This window comes from Pteropus vampyrus, unplaced genomic scaffold (genome assembly GCF_000151845.1).
Source record: "Pteropus vampyrus isolate Shadow unplaced genomic scaffold, Pvam_2.0 Scaffold133, whole genome shotgun sequence".
Taxonomy (NCBI): domain Eukaryota; kingdom Metazoa; phylum Chordata; class Mammalia; order Chiroptera; family Pteropodidae; genus Pteropus; species Pteropus vampyrus.
In genome coordinates, this window is record NW_011888914.1 from 3,731,892 (window position 1) to 3,752,906 (window position 21,015).

General features: G+C 36.4%; 1 pseudogene; it reads right to left on the reverse strand.

Moving 5' to 3' along the window:
- Positions 1 to 16,750: 16,750 nt before the first annotated feature.
- Positions 16,751 to 16,869, reverse strand: LOC111744349 (annotated as a pseudogene).
- Positions 16,870 to 21,015: the final 4,146 nt, after the last annotated feature.

Here is a 21,015-nt window from a genome sequence, read left to right on the forward strand (position 1 = left end):
CTGAGACAAACTAAAAGGTTCATGCAAAGTCCCAGGATTCTAGAACATTCCACAGCCAGAAGTGACCAGACTTGATGTCTGATTTAATGTGTATGGAGAAGGAGACAATGGAGGAAAGGAGAAAAGATAATTGAGGTTTTTAGTATGAACAACTGGGTGGATGGTAAAGTCATTAAACAAAATAGGGGAAATGGGAATGTGAGGGGTGAGTTGATGGATGTGCAATAGACATGTCAAGAGGAGGTGGCACCCTCCATCCAAGAGACTAGAAGTGGTGCTAAGGGAAGTGGGTCATGCATAATGATTATACTCAGAGGAGAATTAAACTACCCAGGGAGTGAGTGACTGGGGGAAAAATTTTAATTGAGGAAGAAACTCTGGAAAACAAAAACAAAGGGATTGATTCCATTCTCTTTTATGGCTGATAATATTCCATTCTATATACGTACCACATCTTTATGCATTCGACCATCCATGGACACTTAGATTGCTTCCATTTCTTAGCTACTGTAAATAAGTCAGACAGAGAAAGACAAATACCATATGATTTCACTTATATTTATTTTGTTAAAAACAAACAAACAAAATAAACGAACAAATAAGACAGAAACAAATTCATAGATACAGACAACAAATTGATGGTTGCCAGATCAGAAAGGTTTAACGGATGGGGGAAAAAAGTAAAAAGGAATAAGGAGTACAAATTGCCAGTTATAAAAATAGTCACAGGAATGTGAAGTACAGCGTAGGGAATATAGTCAATAATATTTTAATAACTATGTATGGTCTCAGATGGGTACTAGACCTATCAGGGTGATTACTTTGTAAGTTATATAAATGTCTAATTACTTTATTGTACATCTGAAACTAATATAATATTGTATGTCAACTATAATTGAAAAATCAGTTTTAAAACAAAAACAAAGGAATTGAGCAAAAATGTCTCGCAGAAACTTGCTTCTTTTGGGTAAGGTTCTATTACATTTGTTTTCATGTTCTGCATAGATTTATTTAAATGGTCCACAAGGCGAAGGCAGCTATTTTAAAGCCTGGAATGCCTAGTACTCAGTTACTTGAAGCTCCCATTGGCTCCCTTCCCTCTTGGCAGTGAGATTAGCTGCTCTGCTGACCACAGCTGTTTTTGGAAGTGAGGGCCATGAGATTCTTACAGAGCAGAGGCTGATTCCCTAGGGCTTATATATTAAAACACTGTGAAGATATAGCCCTAGATGAGAATATTTATTTCCTTAGGTTAAGGTTCAGGAAAAAGGAGAGAACTTTTATTGCTCCCCTGCCCTTACCGATACAACACTGGTATTTTAGAACCAATCCTGTGTTTGAGGGTCTTTCGAGAGATTCCTCTCTCAAGCAATGTGTATGCCTTGAGTATGTGCATGCCATGATTAATAATGACCTTTACAAAGAATTCACTTCTCAAACTTCTTGGTCATTTTGGTGCTACATATTTTAAAGTCACTAATGGGAATGGATGATGTAGATGGTCACAGAGTGCTTAAAATACTCAGGATACTTTATAAAAGATGCAGTTATTGTCATTAATAAATAAAAACTGTGGTTTAAAATTAAAAAATAAACATCTAGTAATTAGAGGCACGATGGAAGGTGAAACAGGACGCAAACTAGAGATTTCCAATAAAACTGATTAGGAAAATACAATTACAACGTTCTAGAAGGTTTTGTGCCTTTCTTCTTACGTTTTGCTCCAAGGCATGATACCAAAATAAGGAAAGAAGAGACACTGGTGGAAACTTCTGGCTGATCAGAAAAGATAGGAAAGCTAACTTTAATAAAGCTAACTTTATTAGTTAACGTTGAAAAATATGTACTGTTTGATAATATGGCACAAAATAAGCCTCTGATCATTGGTTGTATTGAAAATGCAGCAATGCTAGAAGAGTCAATGGCTAGAGAGAAGTGGTCAGTGAGTACAGTTTTAGTTCCGCCTAGAGATTACTGTACAGAGTAGAGCCTACAGTTGACAATGTTAAAAATTTGCTAAGGAAGTAGATCTTATATTAAGTGTTCCCATCACAAAAAATAACACACAAATCTTGGGCAGGAGGAAACTTTTGACTGTGACAAATACGTTTATGGCATAGATCGCATTGATGGTTTCATGGGTATTTATTGTACTTATATCCAAAATCATCAAGTTGTATACATGAATATGTAGAGCTGTTTGTATGTCAAGCATACCTCAATAAAGCAGTTTATTTTTAAAAAATGAAGAAGGAGAAGTGCCTGTAAGAACCTCGAAGTCTTCAAAGTTTTGTTCCTGTTTCTCCCATAGAATGATGATTTCCAAGTTAAAAGGTTTGAAGAGACTAATCAACTCTAGGGATAATTTCTAGCTTAGCTTAAGTAATGGCTGAGAACATTTCAATATTATTGGTTATGGTAACAAATTATAGTTGAGTTTGCATTTTTTAAAACATGCCTCTAAATCGTATATCTTGTGCTAATGTAGTAACAAGAGACAAGGCTCTCGTCTCAGCCCTGGCATTGTACCTATGTCTCAGGCAATTCAGGTTCTCACCTGTAAAGAGAGTGGACTCAGTTATTTGTAAGACCTATTTGAGGATAAAGATATTCTCTTAAGATTTTTTTTAATCATCTTGCTTATGTGCTTCAATAAAATGTTTTACTTTTAAAAATACAACTTAGTAGTATTTAGTAGACATGCTTTTCACTTTGGTTTAGTTGATGGGGGGAAGAAAGGACCTATACAATCCAGATTCTGGTTGCTCCCTTCCATGCCTATTCTCCCTTTGGCTCTTTTTTTTCCTTATTAAATGTCATTGTCATTATTTCTGATTTTTAAATGTAATACGTCATAAAAGTTTCCTCATCTGTGAAATGGAAATAATGGTGCCTATCTATATAGCAGTCTCACAAATAGATTGTGAGAATTAAATGAAGTCAGTGTATGTAAACACTTGGAACAGTTCTTGGCCTATAATCTTATAAGCCCTCAAAAATGTTAGCTGTCACTATTAGCATTATCAACATTTTTTAATGTTCACCAAAAAAATCAGAAAAGTCAGTAAAATACAAAAATTATTTATGATTTATGATCTCATCCATATAACTCTTGCTATGGAGTAATAGCTATTAACATTTAGTGCATGTGCTTCCCAGACACTCTCCCCCTACCCCTCTTCCCTCCACCCTGTATGTATGTACATATGCTCATGCGTGTGTTACACATGTAATCTATTTGCAGCTAGGGCCCTTTTGCAGCTACCATGTTTGCTCCATTTTCATCTTTGGGCCAGACTCGATGTGCTAAAATTGAGGTCCAAACCATTGATGGTTATTACAAATTTTACTGACTGTTTTGAAGAAAAACAGAGAGCATTACAGTATGTTGTGCTGAAAATTTTTCTTAAAACACTTCAACATTTCTCTTTTCCTTCAAAGTTCTTCTCCCAACCCCAGCAGCTGCCTCATTTCTTTCCTCCTTCCCATCCACCTCCTCAACAGCCACTCCAGCTGTCTCTGGCCTCCCGTGCTGCACAGCACACCCTGAAGCATGTACACTTGGTTCTTTAAGACCCTTAAACCAGGGCTCTTTTGGACAAACATTAACCACCTGTTGACTACACCAGAGTGAGTCAGTTCATCTGTATACATGTATGTTGACACACACCAGTGGGAAATGATGACACTAATTCTTAAGTTTAATAATTATCTTGCAAGTCTGGAGAGATGAAAGAAAAAGAACCTGCCAAATTCAAGCAGCAGGTGTCAGTACAATGACTCTCTGGACCCCTAAGTGGTCCACCTGGTCACTGTCAGCTCAACCACTTGTGCTCCAAGAGTTCTTGGATGAAGGTCCCAGTCTGACAGCATGGTCCCTTCAACATGTCCTGTGGATGTCTTAATCCAGGGAAAGTCCTTCTTTAGTATTTTTCCATTTACGAAGTCCAGGCACATGAAGTGCTTTGAAAGAAAATAATAGAAATTGCAAGTCCCCAGTTTCTTCTTCAGTTCTTGAAATACTGTTTAGCCTCTGTAATTTAGTGACCAGTAGAATGAAGCAGATGCATCACTACCATCAAATTACTTAGGTTATAATGTTTTAACTGGAAACATTTCTTCTGTTCAAAAGCAATATTTGGATGCTCCCCAAGAAGCTACCATCTACAATGCTGTGCACATCAGACCTTGCCAAGCTGCAGACTCGCAATTTTATATAATGTGCAGTCTTTTTATGTCTCTGTGTGCACATATGTACTATATTCGTCTACGCAGGCTGTCATAACAAAGTACTAGAGACTAGGTAGCGTGAAGAACAGAAATTTATTTTCTCATGTTCTGGAGGCTAGAAGTCCAAGATCGAGTTGCCATCAGGATTGGTTTTTGGTGAGGCCCCTCTTCTTGGCTTGAAGACAGCCATTTTCTCACTGTGTCCTCAAATGGCCTTTTCTCTATCCTTGCAGGGGAAGGGTAGTAGGGGCATAGAGAGAGCAATATCTCTGGTGTTTCTTCTTCTTTTTGTAAGGACACCAATCCTATTGGATTAGGACCCCTCCCCGGTGACCTCATTTAAACTTAATTACTCACTAAAGGCCCTGTCTCTAAACACAGTCTCATTGGGGGTTAGGTTTCAACCTGTGAATTTTGGAGGGGACACAATTCAGTCCATATCACCTATCAAACATCAACAGCCCAAGATAACTATGTAACAGCAAAGCAGAAAATTTATTTGTTTTGAATAAAGATGTCGTCATAAGCTATAATAAATACTTCTAAAAAGCAACACCTATAGTAAATACATATACAGAATTAGACAAATTTTTCAAAAAGACTTCCTAAGTATTTTCTTTGAGAAACTGAAAACTCATAATATACATTTCTAATAACATTAGAATTGAGAATGTTCATTTCCTTTCAAGGGATCTTTTCTTGAAATTTCATGTTTTTTTCTTAGTAATAAATGTGAATCACATTAAACCTCAGAAGTTTGATTTTACAGTCCTATTTGCTCTAATAAGTTTTTATGTCGACAAACAAAAATTTTATTTTTTGTTATTATAACTGTTCTTATTATAAGCTATTCAACCTCACTAAAACGAACTTGCTTTCTTATTAATTTGGCTTAGCAGAAAAGTTTGTTCAAGCTGAATTATGAGAGATATTTAATTCAATATTTTAAGTTTTTTAGGCAAATATGATAGCTGGCCAATTTTTTAAAAATCTAGAATATCATTTCTATTATCATTTCAAAAAAGCGAATACTTTATTCATTGTCTAATTCATACTAAATAGAAGCAATTGACACTCTTATTTTTTCTTGTCTAAAATTACTTTATAATTTTCCAAGTGTTGTTGTTGCCAAGAGGTCAGTTTCTTTCTCCAGGATACTTGACCATGTAGAGATCTGCCGTCATGAGGACATGTAATACGGATCTATCATGTTGCTTTGAAAGCTTCAAAGGCCAGATTTGACCATAACATTCAATATCAGAGTCTAGCGCAGAACAAAGTTAATTGTGGAACAGTGTGTCTATTGACTGGAAGTGAATCAAAATTATATTTGAAGTGAGAATGAAAGGTCTAAAGTCAAAGTTATTACATTGAAATGTCTAATGATTTCACTCATCATTAATAGAGACGGACCCTCTGCCACACGATTTTAGAATACTAGAGAAATCATCGAAAGAAACTAACGAAGTAATGTGTATGATGGAAAGAGAGAAAAAAAAAGGGGAATAAGAAAACAGTATGAAGCTGTGTGATTTTTACATTGCTATAGTCTTATTCAAATATTTTATTTTAAAAATTGAATCTGCAATAAATATAATAAAATGCACACAAAAAAATTACACATTTTTAGCCCAGGGATTACACATTGAAGTTTAAGGTTTAAGAAAAACTAAGCAAAATAAATAAGCAGAAAGGCCAAAATTGTCAGTTCATGACCAGCCTAGTAGTCTGGTTTCAATTAATGGTGAAATAAATTTTACCCAAGATCAAATTAAACCTGAGTTTCTAAGTTACACAACAGGGACATCCATCACAGATTTTAATCCAAGAGAATTTGATCTTTAAATACTTTAGGCTGTAAAATAAACAAACTCCACACACTTTAATCTAGATTACATTATCAAACTCCAAAATTCTTTCTGTAAAGTGCCTCTTTTGTTCCTTTTGGACTTTTGAATACTAATATTTCCATGCTTTATTGTATATTTTTAAATCAATATAGACACACAGCAAGGGCCTGTTAGACAACTTTGGTTGACTTGGTATCTGAAATAGCAACTGTTAGTAAAGCTTCAGTAGAACTGAGACCCATTATGCAAGGAAATTACATCACTCTACAGAGAATCGCCTTAACCAGCCCACGCTTCAGACAAGACAGCAGGCCTGTGAAAGTTGAAAAACATTCAAATCTGACAGAACAATTTGAAGAAAACATCTTATGAAAAATACGAATTGGTCTGTAAGGTGAAAATACTGCAGTGATAGATTCTACTTTTAGATTTTGCTACACATATCAGGGAAATTGTCCACCATCTCTTCGCTACACTGCCACTTTTTAAAACTTATGATGAGTGTAGAATTGATCAAAAGAGAAATCTATTCTGAGGAAATGTGTAAGATTAATAAGTGGATAAAAATGAATTTTTCCAAGTATAAAAGTATGTATAATGTATCTGGTTAGAAATTATATAAAAGATTAAAGCATCGTGTAGATATATATTTTTAAAAAATACTTTGTATTAATATGTTAGAAATAAATTGCACTGAATTAACAGAGCTAGGTGAACATTATCCACTTGGTAAGAATGTGTCTTGGTCCACAAGATACTTGGAAATATGTCTAACGAAGAAGATGAGCCCTCACAGTTCGAAGTTCCTGCAACCAGAGAAAGGGAGAAACAGAAATGAAATCTAGGAGGAATTTGTGCAGAAGCCAATGTTTAAGAGAAGTGTTGGATTTGTGGACAAAAGAATGGGCACAGTGGCTGTTACTTCTCTTGGTGCTGTGGTTACAATGACATAAATAAACTGAGTTTTCCTGGATAAATGTTATTCCACTTGTCTAACCTACAGATAAACTGTGGAGCTGATGAAACTTAAGCTTCAGGGCCCCTCAACTACACAGACTCCTTCCAACACGCAAAGGTCTAGAAATGGTTTCTCTCAAACTCATATGTTTAAGTAAAATTTGCAGAACATATTTCAATCACAATCAGTTAAAACCACTATCTCTTTCCATGTTGATGTTCCTTCTGATTTACTTCCCCTTGGTCATGTCACATTGGAAAGTCCATAAGCATTTTGAGATTCAGTTAATGGGAAAATGCACCGAACATACACTTGGTTTGGGTTTAGTGGAATATAATTATGTGTGTTGCAGTCACTTCTGTATAGAGGTAAGTATTGCTAGCCATCCAGGTATAGAAATATTCCAGAATATTCCAGAACTGCCTGCTGTGCCAACTCATCTGGCATCCTGTCGTGTGAAGAGAACAGGTCAGAGGTCATATTGTAACGTGATCTTTTTCTATAGTGGATAGCACCATATAAAGTATGTAGGTAGTAGAGAAGAAACAAAGTTTGTGATAAAAGGACATAAAAGTCAGTTTTTTGGAAATTCTTCCAATCACCAGATATGTAAAATCGTTAAGGAGGGAGGAGTCTATTTTCATCCTCCTAGTCAAAAGGAAATTCTATTTTGTCAGCAATATATTCAATAATGCAATATGTCATAGTTTCCCTTCTTTCAACTAAGATTGTACATGATAGAATTGATCAGAATTACTGTGTTTGTACAAATTTAGCAGTACTACACACAATGAGTATATTTGTCCATGAAATCGCGTGTTATATATGCATTGCAAAGCACTTAAGATAGTGTCTTAGTGTACCTAATGCATCTGATCTTGATGAAGTCTGATGACATGTCACTCATTGGGAGATTTAATTTACTCTTAACACAAAATACTAACATCAATAAACATAATGTAAAACTCATTGTACAATACTGTGACAAGACGAAGAGGACAAATTCGTTAAGAGTGTGGCCAGTTTAAAGAAAATGTAATATTCATCACTGCCCAAGAAAAGTTGAAATATCTTTACATCTTATAGCTCATATGTGGAAAAATTTGATAGTGGCTTTGTGATATTTGACAACAATCTTAAATATACACATGACATTCCTAGTCATGAATAACAAAGCTAAAAAAAACTTTTCCAAACTATCGATAATTAAAAACAAATTGCCGTCAATCATACTAGACTAAATTATCTTTTTAAGGGCTGCTTCTAGAAAATATTACAAACCGTTGTCATACAAAGAGATCAAAGACTATGGAGTAAAACAAAATAGAAATACTATTATAGAGAGGTGCCGGGCACCTCTATTTTATACTGGATTAAAATATATATATATTGGATTTTGCAATATTTACAACTTCAAAATTTTTAAATGACTATTTCCTCTACTTTTGTACCTGTAGCAATAGCTTTTGGTCTCCTACTCTGATTCCCTTCAGCAAGTGCACCCACCTCCTAGCTGCTGCAGGTGTTGACTATTAAGGACTCACATAGGCCCCTGCTGCCACAGACTAATTGCCCATGGCTTTGCCTGGAGATGCCTGGAAAGCTTGACCACCCTCATGACTGATTGATGCTAGGGCATCAAAGCCCTTGCTTCATAGCAGGATGGTTCATATACCAGAGCTCCCCAGGAGATCTGGTTGAGACTAGGTATCTTCTGAAACCATACCTTTGCCTAGCTTCTCCAGCCCTATTATGCATCCTCACTCAGCAATATTTTCCTGAGGGTCTGCCCTCAATAAATTACTTCCTTAAGAATCTTATCTCAGGCTCTGCTTCTAGACAGTATCTAATTTTGTATTTGTAATTTTCATTCTTTTTCTTAGGTAAATGCCCCCAATTGTAGAAGCATCGAGTCCCTCAAATTCTATATTTATTTCTTACCCTACTTACTGATATAACTGCACAGAGGACACTGTGAGCTGGAAGATGGGGATCTCATTTTCAGGTGGTTTGAGGAGCAAGGTTGGGTTGCTCACTGTTTTGGCAACTTCTTTGATTGTTCTCTCTGCCTTTTGTCACCACCAAAAATTAGGTTAAAGGGGTAGGATAAAAGACGAGAAGAATAAAAGGGTGTACCCCTCAGCTGAATCAAATCCCTTTAAGGGACCATTCCCCTTATGTGTCTTTGCCCAGAACTTGATCATGTTGCCACAACTAGGTGCAAGGGAGGCTGAGACATGGACTCTTTTCAGACAGGTGATTTGCTGCTAGAATACAACTGGAAAATGTTAAGCAGGTGGGCAAGTGGAGACTTAACAAAGCAAAGAAAGCTGAACTTTAAGCACCTACAGTCAGAAAAGCCAAAAATAAGACAAGATTGGTTGTGGAATTGAAAGCAGCTGTCACTTTGAATGTGGCGTGGACAGAAAAGATCCATATAAGGAAAGTTTATATAAGGAGCGGCTAAATCTCCAGATGCCAGCCCTAACATTGCATAGCCAGGCACCTTTCTCATCTCAACAAAGAAAGACAGATACTCTCACTGAAAAAATGGAAACGGAGCTCTAGCCTCAGGGATATTCCATGGAAGTAGGACAAAAGGTAAAATAGGGAGGTTAAGTTATATTCTTCATATTGAGCTGTGGTTAATTTTAGTCTCCTGCCCCTACTCAGCTCCAAGAATAATAGCAGTCAGGCTTTTGTCCTCTGCAGGAGGAGAGAGGGCATCACACTCCCGAAAAATGGAACAACAACAAAACAAATAAAAAACTAGCCTAAAAGAAAAAAAACTTAGAAACGCTAATATTTGGGGGGTCTACAAAATGAACCCTAAGTACAAGTCCACAGTAAACTCTACAGTAAAGCCACTCTGGCCAAGCTTCCAATCCATTTTTTCTCTCTTAAGAACAGAGAGCCAAGAATTACTAGACTTTTGAAAACCATCTCTGCAGAACCAACCCTATCGCCAGTCTAAGGCCCTGTGAGCATGAGTCCCAGAGATGTCTGTAACAAACAATTGTTCAACTTCCAAAGCTTCAGTTTGAGAAAGCATATGCTGGCCTGATAGACTGCAGGTGATTAAAAAAAAAAAGACTGTTCATACTTGGTATTCTGTGCTGTACTGTCTTGATGCAGTCTTGATGTTTATTATATACCTTAAGATTAATGGGGTGCACCTTTAATGAGATGGTCTCTGACACATAACAGAATTGCATTAAGTGCACAGCTACTCCAGGCTCCCAGCCCCTCAAATTACCTGATGCAGCTGCTCAGGGCTTCCCTGCTGAAAATGAATCACTAGCTTGCTGCCAGACACAGGTTGAGAGAGCACCACTATTAAGGTACACCTAAGCCCAAAGATTCCAATAATTTTCTGGGTGACTTCAGAGAAACAATGGAATAAGAAAGGAGCAATTCAGTCAATCTCATTGATTTAATGTGATTGATGTATTCAGGAACATGTGAAAAGGGGCAGCATGGGAGGGGGCTAGAGAATTCACAGGGATGACATCGTCCCTATTACATGCTGTCTCTCTCTGAGAACAAGGACTGAAGTTCAGAAGATGTAACTAAGCTTTGTTTATTGATGGAAATGTCCACATTAACCATAACCCTTGGAGTAGAAAGCCAAGGAAAGGCAGCCCAGAGGGCCTAGTTATATACGGTATGGCTTGCCCCTAAAAGCAGAGCCAGAGACATACACTTAGGTGCAGGTGACTTATTTGAAAGATAATCCCAGATAACAGGAGAGTGATACAGGCAAGAAAAATGTCGATAAAATGTGTGTTATTGAACTGGTTACCACCATACACGGCTAGGGCTCAGTCATGCTTGGGACCCTCTGAAGAACTCTAGACAATCCATTTGGAAGTGTACAATATTGAAAAAGTGCACATATCTATACTAAAACACAATATCTATACTATGTATAGAGAAAAATAAATAATATAAATAAGTAAAAATAAATATAGTTTATATAAAAATATTTATAAAACACTATTCTAAGAAATAAAGTTCTACTGAATGCTACTTTGAGCACAAGTACAGTTCTTTATGTAGCATTAGTTTTTAAAATACTAACAAATGAGATTTGAAGAAACATGATTTTAAAAGTCTCTACATTCTTCTCTGTATGAGTTTGTTTCTGTTTTCTTCATTTATTTTGTTTTTTAGAGAGCAAACTGATGGTTGCCAGATAGGAGGGCGATTAGGGAGCTGTGTGAAAAAAGTGAAGGGATTAAGAAGTGTAAATTGACAGTTTCAAAATAGTCACGAGATGTAAAGTACAGCATAGGGAATATAATCAATAATATTGTGGTAACTATGTACGGTGTCGGGTGGGTACTAGACTTATCGGGGGGATCACTTCATAAGTTATATGAATGTTTAACTGCTATGCTGTATACTTGAACTAATACAATATCGAAATGTCAACTGTAATTGAAAAATAATTTTTAAAAAAATCTCTAGCTTCTTGATGTTGGTTCTCATTGGTTGGTTTAACGTTTGGATTAACTTCAGAGGAACTCACTTCTGTTTGTAGGATTCAAAGGTGGAAGAGAAACTCCAGCCTAAGAAGGGGCCTTCATAAGTGCTTCCTAGGAGATGGGAAGGAAAAGGAGGTCTCTACAGGAACTGTTCCCTTGGATCGGGGGCAATGATGAACCCCATATTGTAGGGTATATGAATAAATGTGGCCTGGCAGCATAGGAGGCCTGAGCAGAAGGAAAAGAGCTACTCTCTTTCAGACCAAGACACACTCTTTGGAGGGACAATGAGGGAGCTATTATTTGGAAAAGCTTATTGAGATGTGGTGAACTTTAGGTCAGTGACCACATTATTCTTGTAACTTCAGCCATCATCTCTTCTTGTCTTGAGCGTCTGGATCTCTCTTCATTCAGTTCTTTTATTAGGAAAATTATTTCCCCCTTCAGGATAGAGTTGGTTCTTTTCATATTTCCGTAGGTATCCACCAGACTCTGAAATTTTGATGACTCTTTCTCTTGGCTAGTATCCTCCAAGATGACTCAATCCCCGCATCCTCCTTTGGAACCTAGCCAAACTTGTCAAGGAATGGACACTTCTCTTGAATTAGTGCAGCTGGTGTTTGTGAAAATTTCAGTCAGTGTTTGTGAAAGCAGCAGTTCCCATTTTATATAAAGTCAGCTTCTAGCCAACAGGACAAGTCTGAACGAATATGAGATGCACCAAAGACCAATGACAGATGCACGCACCATTGACTCTGGCTGGAGACTGCAGAGGGCAGGGTCCGGATTCCCATCATCCAGCCACAGCTCCATCCCCGCTTGTGGCTTCTTGTGGATGCCTGAAGGCAAGTTCTACAGGGGTTTGAAGCCCCTCCATGGCACCAAAGCCCACTAGAGAGTTCTGCCAAGTAAGCATGCTTCCACTAGCCCACAACAAACTTCTGATATCCCTCTAGTTACACCTGCACACATCCCACACTGGCAACCTAAACAGGCCACCAGGAGGGGAAGGAGAGATTCATTCAAAAAGAGCTTTTTGCATACTGTCCAGTGATTCCCCTTCTCTTCCTAATTTAAAAAAAATTACGAAACATTTTTATTAAGGTAAAATACATATTCTGTGAAATACAAATATCTTAAATGTAAAATTTGATGACTTTTGACAAATATATACACCTGCGTAACCAACACTCCAATCTAGATATAGAACAGTTTCATCACCCTCAGGAAAATTCCCTCATTCTCCCTTCCAGTAATCTCCAGTCCCCCAAAGGAAATCACTGCTTTGATTTCTATCGACTTGGACTCTTTAACTTGTACTCTTTATATTAACTTGGACTCTTCTTGAACTTCATATAAATGGAGTCAGACAAAATGCATTCTTCTGTATTTGGCTTCTTTTGGTCCACATAATGTAGGATTCGTCCACGTCGGTCTACCCCCTTTTTCATTCAGAGTAGAATGAGTACAAGTAAACATGATTGGACATCAGTCCATCTCTCTTGCTCCCCATTTACTCCACTTCCCCTGACCTCTCTCCACCTGTCTTTCCCTCTCAATTCTCCTCACATTAAGAAGCAGCCCCCTAGCTCACTGAGTGTCAAGAGGTCTTGACCATAAAACAAGAGGCCACCAAATTCTCCAGGTTAGCTCACGCCAGCTTCTCTCCTTTTTATTTTTCCTCGGAATTTATTTTTTAAAGAAACTGGTTAGTTTGTCCTATAAATTTCCACATAGTGGATATTGTTGATTGCTTCCTTGTGATGTCGTTAATGTGTTCTTCTCTCTCCTGTACTTCTTTAAAACTGATAAAGCTAGAGGTCAAAAATAGGGGGCTTGGGGGAGGGTGAAGTGGTTAAAGGGGATCAAATATATGGTAGCTGAAGGAAACTGGACTTTGGGTGGTAAACACACAATAGAATATACAAATGTCAAATGATAATGTACATCTGAAAATTATACAAATGTATTAACCAATTTTACCCCAATAAACTTAATTTAAAAACAAACCTGATAAAACTAGAGCATGTGGCTACTGAGAACTTGAAATGTGGCTAGTGTGACCAAATAATGGATTTTAAAATTTTACTTTAAATTTAAATAATCACATGTAGTTAGTGGCTACAGTATTGGACAATGCATAAATAGAATATTTCCATTATCACAGAAAGTCATGTCAGATAGGTCTGAGTTAGAAGCTGGATCAGACTGAATGGTTTTGCAAGAGTATACTGATGTAAACTTCCTTCAAGAGGGCACATAATGTCTCATTGTTTCTCTGTATTAATTTAGAGCCATTTATAGTCATTACATAAATACATTATTTCATTAGAGGTTGCAAAATTGTGATATTCTAATTCTATCATTCTTTATTGACTGAAATACTTTTAGAAAAAATTTTTTTCTCATCAACCATTTGGGTTACCCTGAGGTTTGATTAGGATCAAAAGGTAATCAGTTAAGCTTGTTTTTTAGTATAATTATGAATGTGTACATTTAAAAATATTTGATGTTTTGATTCATTGAACTTATTATTATTATCAATACTCAAATTATCTTCTCTTTAGCCAGTGTTATCTTTTGAATCTTTTGACATGGCCCTAGAATCCTTTGATAGTTTCTTTCTTTCTGATGTGACAAGATATTCCAGGCTTATCTTGTACATTTCCTGCCCCAGACTTGACATTAGCCACTCTTCCAAAGGCATGATTCCTTTTAGGAGAAAATGATATTCAGAGACTACAGCCTGGGCTCTAGTGTTGCTGAATGTTACTGGACTGGTCAGTGTTTCTAAGCCTTTTCGGTGGACAAAGATAAGAAATTTTTTTTCAAATTGAAACATAATTGACATATATCATTGTATTAATTTAAGGTGTACATCAGGTCCTAGAATAACATTGTTTCCTTGTTTACATTTTGTTATAATGTTGATGGGATGCCATAGGAACTGAACTCTTATTTATATCAATTAGCCTATGGTGAAACTGGTTGTTTCGCTTAGTCGCGGAACTTGTTGATGATGTCAAGTGAGGACATACTGTGTAACATAATAAATTGATATATATACCTATTGGGAAATGATTTCCACAAAAGTATAGTTCACATCCATCAGCATATCGTTACAAAATTTTTGTTTTCTTGTGATGAGAACTTTTAAGACCTACTCTCTTAGCAACTTTCAATCACACAATACAGTATTGTTAACTATAGTCACCTGATGTATATTATGTTCCCAGGATTTATTTTCTTATAGATGGAAGTTTGTACCTTTTGACCACCTTCACCCATTTTTGTGCCCCCCCACTCCACCCCCCACCTCTGGCAACCACCAATCTGTTTTCTGTATTTATGAACTCTTTTTAAGATTCCAGACATAAGTGAGATCATACAGTATTTGTCTTTCTCTGTCTGACTTAAGAATTTTTTTTTTTTCCAAAGAGAAAATACATCACATGCAAGAACCTTTTAACTGAACTGCTTGTACCAGTCTCTACTTGTACCATACTTCTTCCAATATATCTTTGGTGTTTCTGTCAGGATCATCCTTATATAACACAGATCTGATCTTTTTAATGCCCTGCTTAAAAACTTTGATAGGTCCCATTATCAAAAGAATTAAGCCAAAGCTCCTTGGCATGGTATACATACAGAGTGTCCAAACTTGGCTCCTAATCTTTAGTCCACCTTGCTAGCACTCATTCTTCCTTCCCCCATAATGCAGCACACCATGTTACTCCTGCTACACTTTGTCTTTGCTCCTCTGATTCACTTGCCCTGAAACGCCATTTTTCTTTTTTTCTCAGTATTTATATTCATCCTTCAATAAGTAGCTCGAATATCAATTTTCCATAAAATAATTTGAAGTCTTCCTTTTCTGTAGAGAACTAATCTGTTTCCATCATGTCCTACACAGTACTCTGAGATATCTTTATGTAGTATTAATGAAACTGTATAATAATGATTTGCTTATATGTGTGTCTCTCTCTAGCTAGACTGTCTCCCAAAATGTAGGACACTTACCATTGGTGGCTCTATCCATGATTTTATGTGATACACTGATGCAGCACTAAATATTGAGTTGCATAGTGGGAGAGTTATTTCCCTTTTAACAGTTTTTGCTAGGGAGAAAGTTTTAGTTTGGCGCTAGTATGGCTTAACAGCTCTCTGTTGTGTGATTAATTTTCCTTTTTTAAAGAGAGCATGCCTCAGGCTTGGAACCCCGGTAGATAAAAGTAATGGGCTAGAATGTTTTGTTTTTACATGTTTTTACATGTTATAGTTTTTGTGATATTTTATAATGATTACCTTCCATCTATGAGGCTTTAAAAGTTAATATTGTGATATTAATTTTGGTGAAATTAATATTGGTGATAAAATTCTCTTTTAAAATAAAAGTGAGCTAATTTAAAGAAAAATAGTAAGCATATTATGACAAAGAAGTACATCATTATCGCAAAAATCTCATAGGATATATGAAAATGACTTACGTCTAGGAAATATTGGACTAGGTCCTTCAGAGTTAGGAGACATAATTTCTATTTTCATCCCCAGTTCCTAGTGTTATGCTTAATATACAGTTGATCATCACTAAACATATGCCAAAATAATTAACGTAAGAAGAAACAGCCACCTCCAACATTTTCAAGACCCAGTGTCACTTTTAGAAACATATAGGTAGAGTGACAGGCCTTTTCTAAGCTGACTTTTCTGAAAAAGTTAAATAATATCCATTATTATATAAATGACTTTTAAAATTATTTCCTATAGCTATAGTGGAAGAAATCAAATTCATAAGAGGATACAATAACAGATTCTCCAACTGAATTATGTGAAATGGTGTCTTATAACCAAAGTTGGGGGCAACACAAGAATGTTTACAATACATTCTATACAAATAACATCACTCTTCACCTTCGAGGTCATTTACGTTTTAAGAAAGGGAAACTAGACCAGCTCTTACCAAAAGAGCACTAGCACCATCTGTTGGGGAGTGAGTTCACAACATAAGATGATATTTACTATCAAGTGACTTAATAATCCTGAATTTGTTTCTTCAAAATACTTTTCATCAGACAAATTTCAAGATACTCGTACATACCCAGATACAATTTAATTTAATTTAACTTTAATTTTTATTTTTTTAGGTGGGGCAACCTTTGGTCGACCTCATAGATTGCAAGGACCTTGTCAGCTTACAATCTCTTATTTTTTATTTTATTTTTTTACACCTACAGCACCTGGTCTTCCTAGGTGGTCTCCTATCCAAGTACTAACCAGGCCTGACCCTGCTTAGCTTCTGAGATCAGAAGGGATTGGGCTTGTTCAGGGTAGCATGGCCATAGACCAATTTAATTTCAAATCAATTCCAGTTCTCTACTATGACAGTCAAAAACAAAACTAATTAATCTGATTAAAATATACTAATCTTTCATGATTTGACTCCTTATTTACAGACTTTGGTAATTAGCCTAATTTGATCCATTTAAGAAAAGGTTAAAATATTAGAAACAAATTCATATGTGCCTCTATTTTAAACATAACTTAAAGACTACTGATTTTAAAGATTTGTCTTCTGAGACAAGTTTTAACAAGTTGAAAAAAGATTCTGAATTTTTCTTACTATAGTCTTTATATAACTGTGATTTCAATGAAATGTTTGAAGTCTGTTTACTTTTGAAAAGATGAAAGAATCACAGTCTCTAAATGAGAGTCTTATCCATTTTCCTAAAATATTTTCCAATCTAAGTCTATCTCTTATAGAGAAAAATCAAGAAGCGTTAGATCGTAACGTTTTTATTTATTTATTGAGCTATAACTGACATATAACCTTGTGTAAGTTTAAAATGTATGACTTTGATTTGATACATTTATATACTGCAACATGATTACCACTGTAGTATTTGCTAACACCTCTATGACTTTACATAATTATTATTTCTTTTTTTGTAGTGAGGAATAGACTATAATTTTTAAAATGTATTAAATGGAAAGGAAGTAGAAGTTGCTGCGAAGAATGACACATTAAACTCTGCTGTAAAAAAAAAAAAAGGAGCTACAGTTATTAAACAATTGTCAGATTCTGTCAGTGGTATACTCCTTGGAGTTCTCTGGCAATTTAAAGAGACCATTAACTCTCTCAAGCCTGTAGTGTACAATTTGGTACCTTAAAGCAATGATTCATTAAAGTGATAGTTTTACTAAATGGTACATAGCTAAATTCTAGAACTTAGGGTAAGTAGAACTATGTTTGTGAGTCTGGCTACAGGAAAAGGTAGTTTTGACCTCAACCTTTTCCCTGCCTCTTTAAGAGTACCCCAATTTTAGGTTTACAGAAAAATGAGCAGATAGCACACAGTTCTCATATGCCCCCTCGCATGCACGTACAGTTTCCCATATTAATACCTTACATTAGTGTGGTATGGCTGTTACAGTTAATGGACAGATACTGGTATATTAACTACAGTCCAGATTTCACATTAGTGTTGTCATCAGCTTTTAAAAATTTGTAATTTCTTGCAATATTTTTTCTTACTCTAAATAAACATTCACTTAATGACCCCCCAAAAAAGAGTGCCCCAAAAATGCCAAGGGAAAGGCAAAGTACAGCTTCATCAGTTACTCATGTCAACTGTTTTAAAGACCTGGCCAGCTAGTTTTGTATAACATTCTATAGTTGCCCATGCCTGATGTGGTCCTGCCTCAGGTCTTCCAGCTAGAAAGCAGTTTACTTACACTTCTTTACACCTGGCTGCCCCAAATCATACCTGGAAATAGAAAGAGCATACCTTTTAATGCAAGATACATAATTATGACTCCACAACATATTTTATTATTTTAAATAAAGATTGTATACATTTAAGGTGCACAAACAACATGATAGTGATACACATACATAGTGAAATGATTACCACAAACACATACATCTCCTCATATCATTACTATCTCCACAACTTATTTTAAATTAATTCCAGCTACCCTTAACGTTCAAGTTTCTAAAAGAGCCTCTTTTCAGAGTTTAAGACCCATTCTTCAGATACTTCCATCAATAGGAACAGAAAAAAAACCCAGTCCTCATCCACACTGTTTTTTACATACTCCTACAAAAGCTTTTTTTTTTTTCAAACTGTAAAGGGCTTTGTAGGGCTTTTTTCTAATTGTAAAAAACAATTTTTAAATAATATGACAGTACCAAAGGTAAGAAGAAAATATCGGAGGATAATGGCTCCACATGGAAAAAAAATCTGTACATGAACATATAGATACATATATTTTAAACTAAATGATTCATACCTTACATAGAGTCTAGTGAATTTTTATCTCACTTAATATGTCGGGGAATAGGTTTATTTATTTATTTAAATTTTATTTTATTATTAGTTTCAAGTATACAGTACATTGGTTAGACATTTATATAGTTTATAAAACGATCCCCCTAATTGCTCTTTCTCTCCTCTGGCTCTCCACTTAGCCATTACATTAATACTAACTGCATTCCCTATGCCGTGCTGCCCATCCCTGTGACCATCTAGCAAATAATTTGTATTTCTTTAACCCTTCACCCCATTCTCACAGCCTCCCAACCCCTCTCCCCTCTGGCGGTCACCAGATTGTCCTCTATACTTGTGAGTCTGTTTTTGATTAGTTTGTTCTAGGGAATAGGTTTATTAATAAATCTCACCTTCCACTGAGTCTCTTTTCCCTACAAGGTCAGTGTAGTGCATTGAATGGTGGCCACAGAAAGATGTGACCAAGTTCCAACTCCTCCTGTATGACCTTACATGGAAAAGGGATCTTTACAGATAAAATTAAGGATCTTGAGATGAGATCATCCTGGATTACCTGGGTGGGCCCTAAGTCCAATGGCAAGTGTCCTTATAAGACACAGAGAGGAGAAGTTCTTGTGAGGTCTATGTGCAGATTGGAGCTGTGCAACCCCAAGCCCAAGAATGCCTGAAGGCACCAGAGACTGAATGAAACAAGGAAAGATTCTCCCTTAGTGACTTCAGGGGGAATGCCACCCTGCTAACACCTTGAATTCAGACTTCTGGCATTGAGAAATGAGAGAATAAATTTCATCATTTTAAACCATTGATTTTGTAGTGATTTATTATGGCGGCCCTAGCAAACTAATAGTGTTCCAAACTTTCCTACAATAAACACAGCCTGCTCTGGAGAACATTTTCCTGTTCTCCAGATTTATGCTCCTGTTTGCCTCCTTTCACTTCCTACACGCCTCAAAGCCTTTGCACATGCTGTTCCAATGCATGGATTGTTCATTCTTTGAATATCTCTCCAGGACTTCTTCAGGGAAAAGTTCAGTGACCATCTAGCTATATTTGCCAAGCCCCATAACGTCCCCTCTTTTTCATAGCCCTCATAGTTCATATTTTATTAGTGTGATTAGATTCTGCCTTCCTACCAAATTGTAAATTCCATAAGAACCCTGCCCACTGCCCATTATATTCTATCTAGCCCTACACCTGCTGTGCCATAGCAGTTCTTTTTTTGAATGAATGGCCACTGTTCCAGAAGTTTGCAGACCTTGGGACTCTCACAGCCTTTGAGTTGGCTGTGGGCTAGGTAGGTGACCATATTACTTATCTTCTAAATTGATCGCTTCTGAGAATGAGTGGGGGCACTATTAATAACATTAATAATGTTACCTGATTACAGTTCTGGGTAACAGGCTCTGACCACCACAGGAGCAAATGAGAAGGCAGGAGGATAATTAGAAAGGGGTGGGCTATGACATTTTAGAGCAAAGGGGAAAGGATACTTTAAATTTGCTTATTGCCACTGCATTTTCATTACTTTCTTCTACATCATGTACTCATTAATTCATTTGTTTATTGTCCATCCTTCTTCAAGGGCTGGGACTTGGCCTGTTTTGTTCCTTACTATATCTCACACCTGGAACAGCAACTGGTGCATAGTAGATGCTCAATAAACATCTGAATGAGAGGTACTCACAGCTAAACAGCATGCCCTAAGGGAATACAGTAATCCCTTTATACAGTTTGGATTGCCACAATTTCAGTTACTAATAGTTAACTGCAGTCTGAAAACACTAAATTTTCCCCAATCATCCACATCGTCTGCTGCTGATATCCAACCATGACATCATCACGGCTGGATGATCCAGGATCCAGATGACCCTCCTTCTGATATACAGTTAGGTCAATAGTAGCCTTGCACTTAGTCACAAAGCCTGCATCATTCACCTCACTTCACGATGTGGGCATTTTATCATCTCACAGCATCACGAGAAAGATGAGTAAAGTACAAGAGAATATTTTTAGAGACCATTCATGTAACTTTTTACAATATATTACAGTCTATTTTATTATTAGCTATTGTTAACCTCTTACTGTTCCTAATTTATAAATTAAATATTATCATAGGTATATATACATAAGAAAAAACATAGTATATATAGGGCTTGGTACTACCCCAGGTTTTGGGTATCCACTGGGTGTTTTAGAAGTAGTCC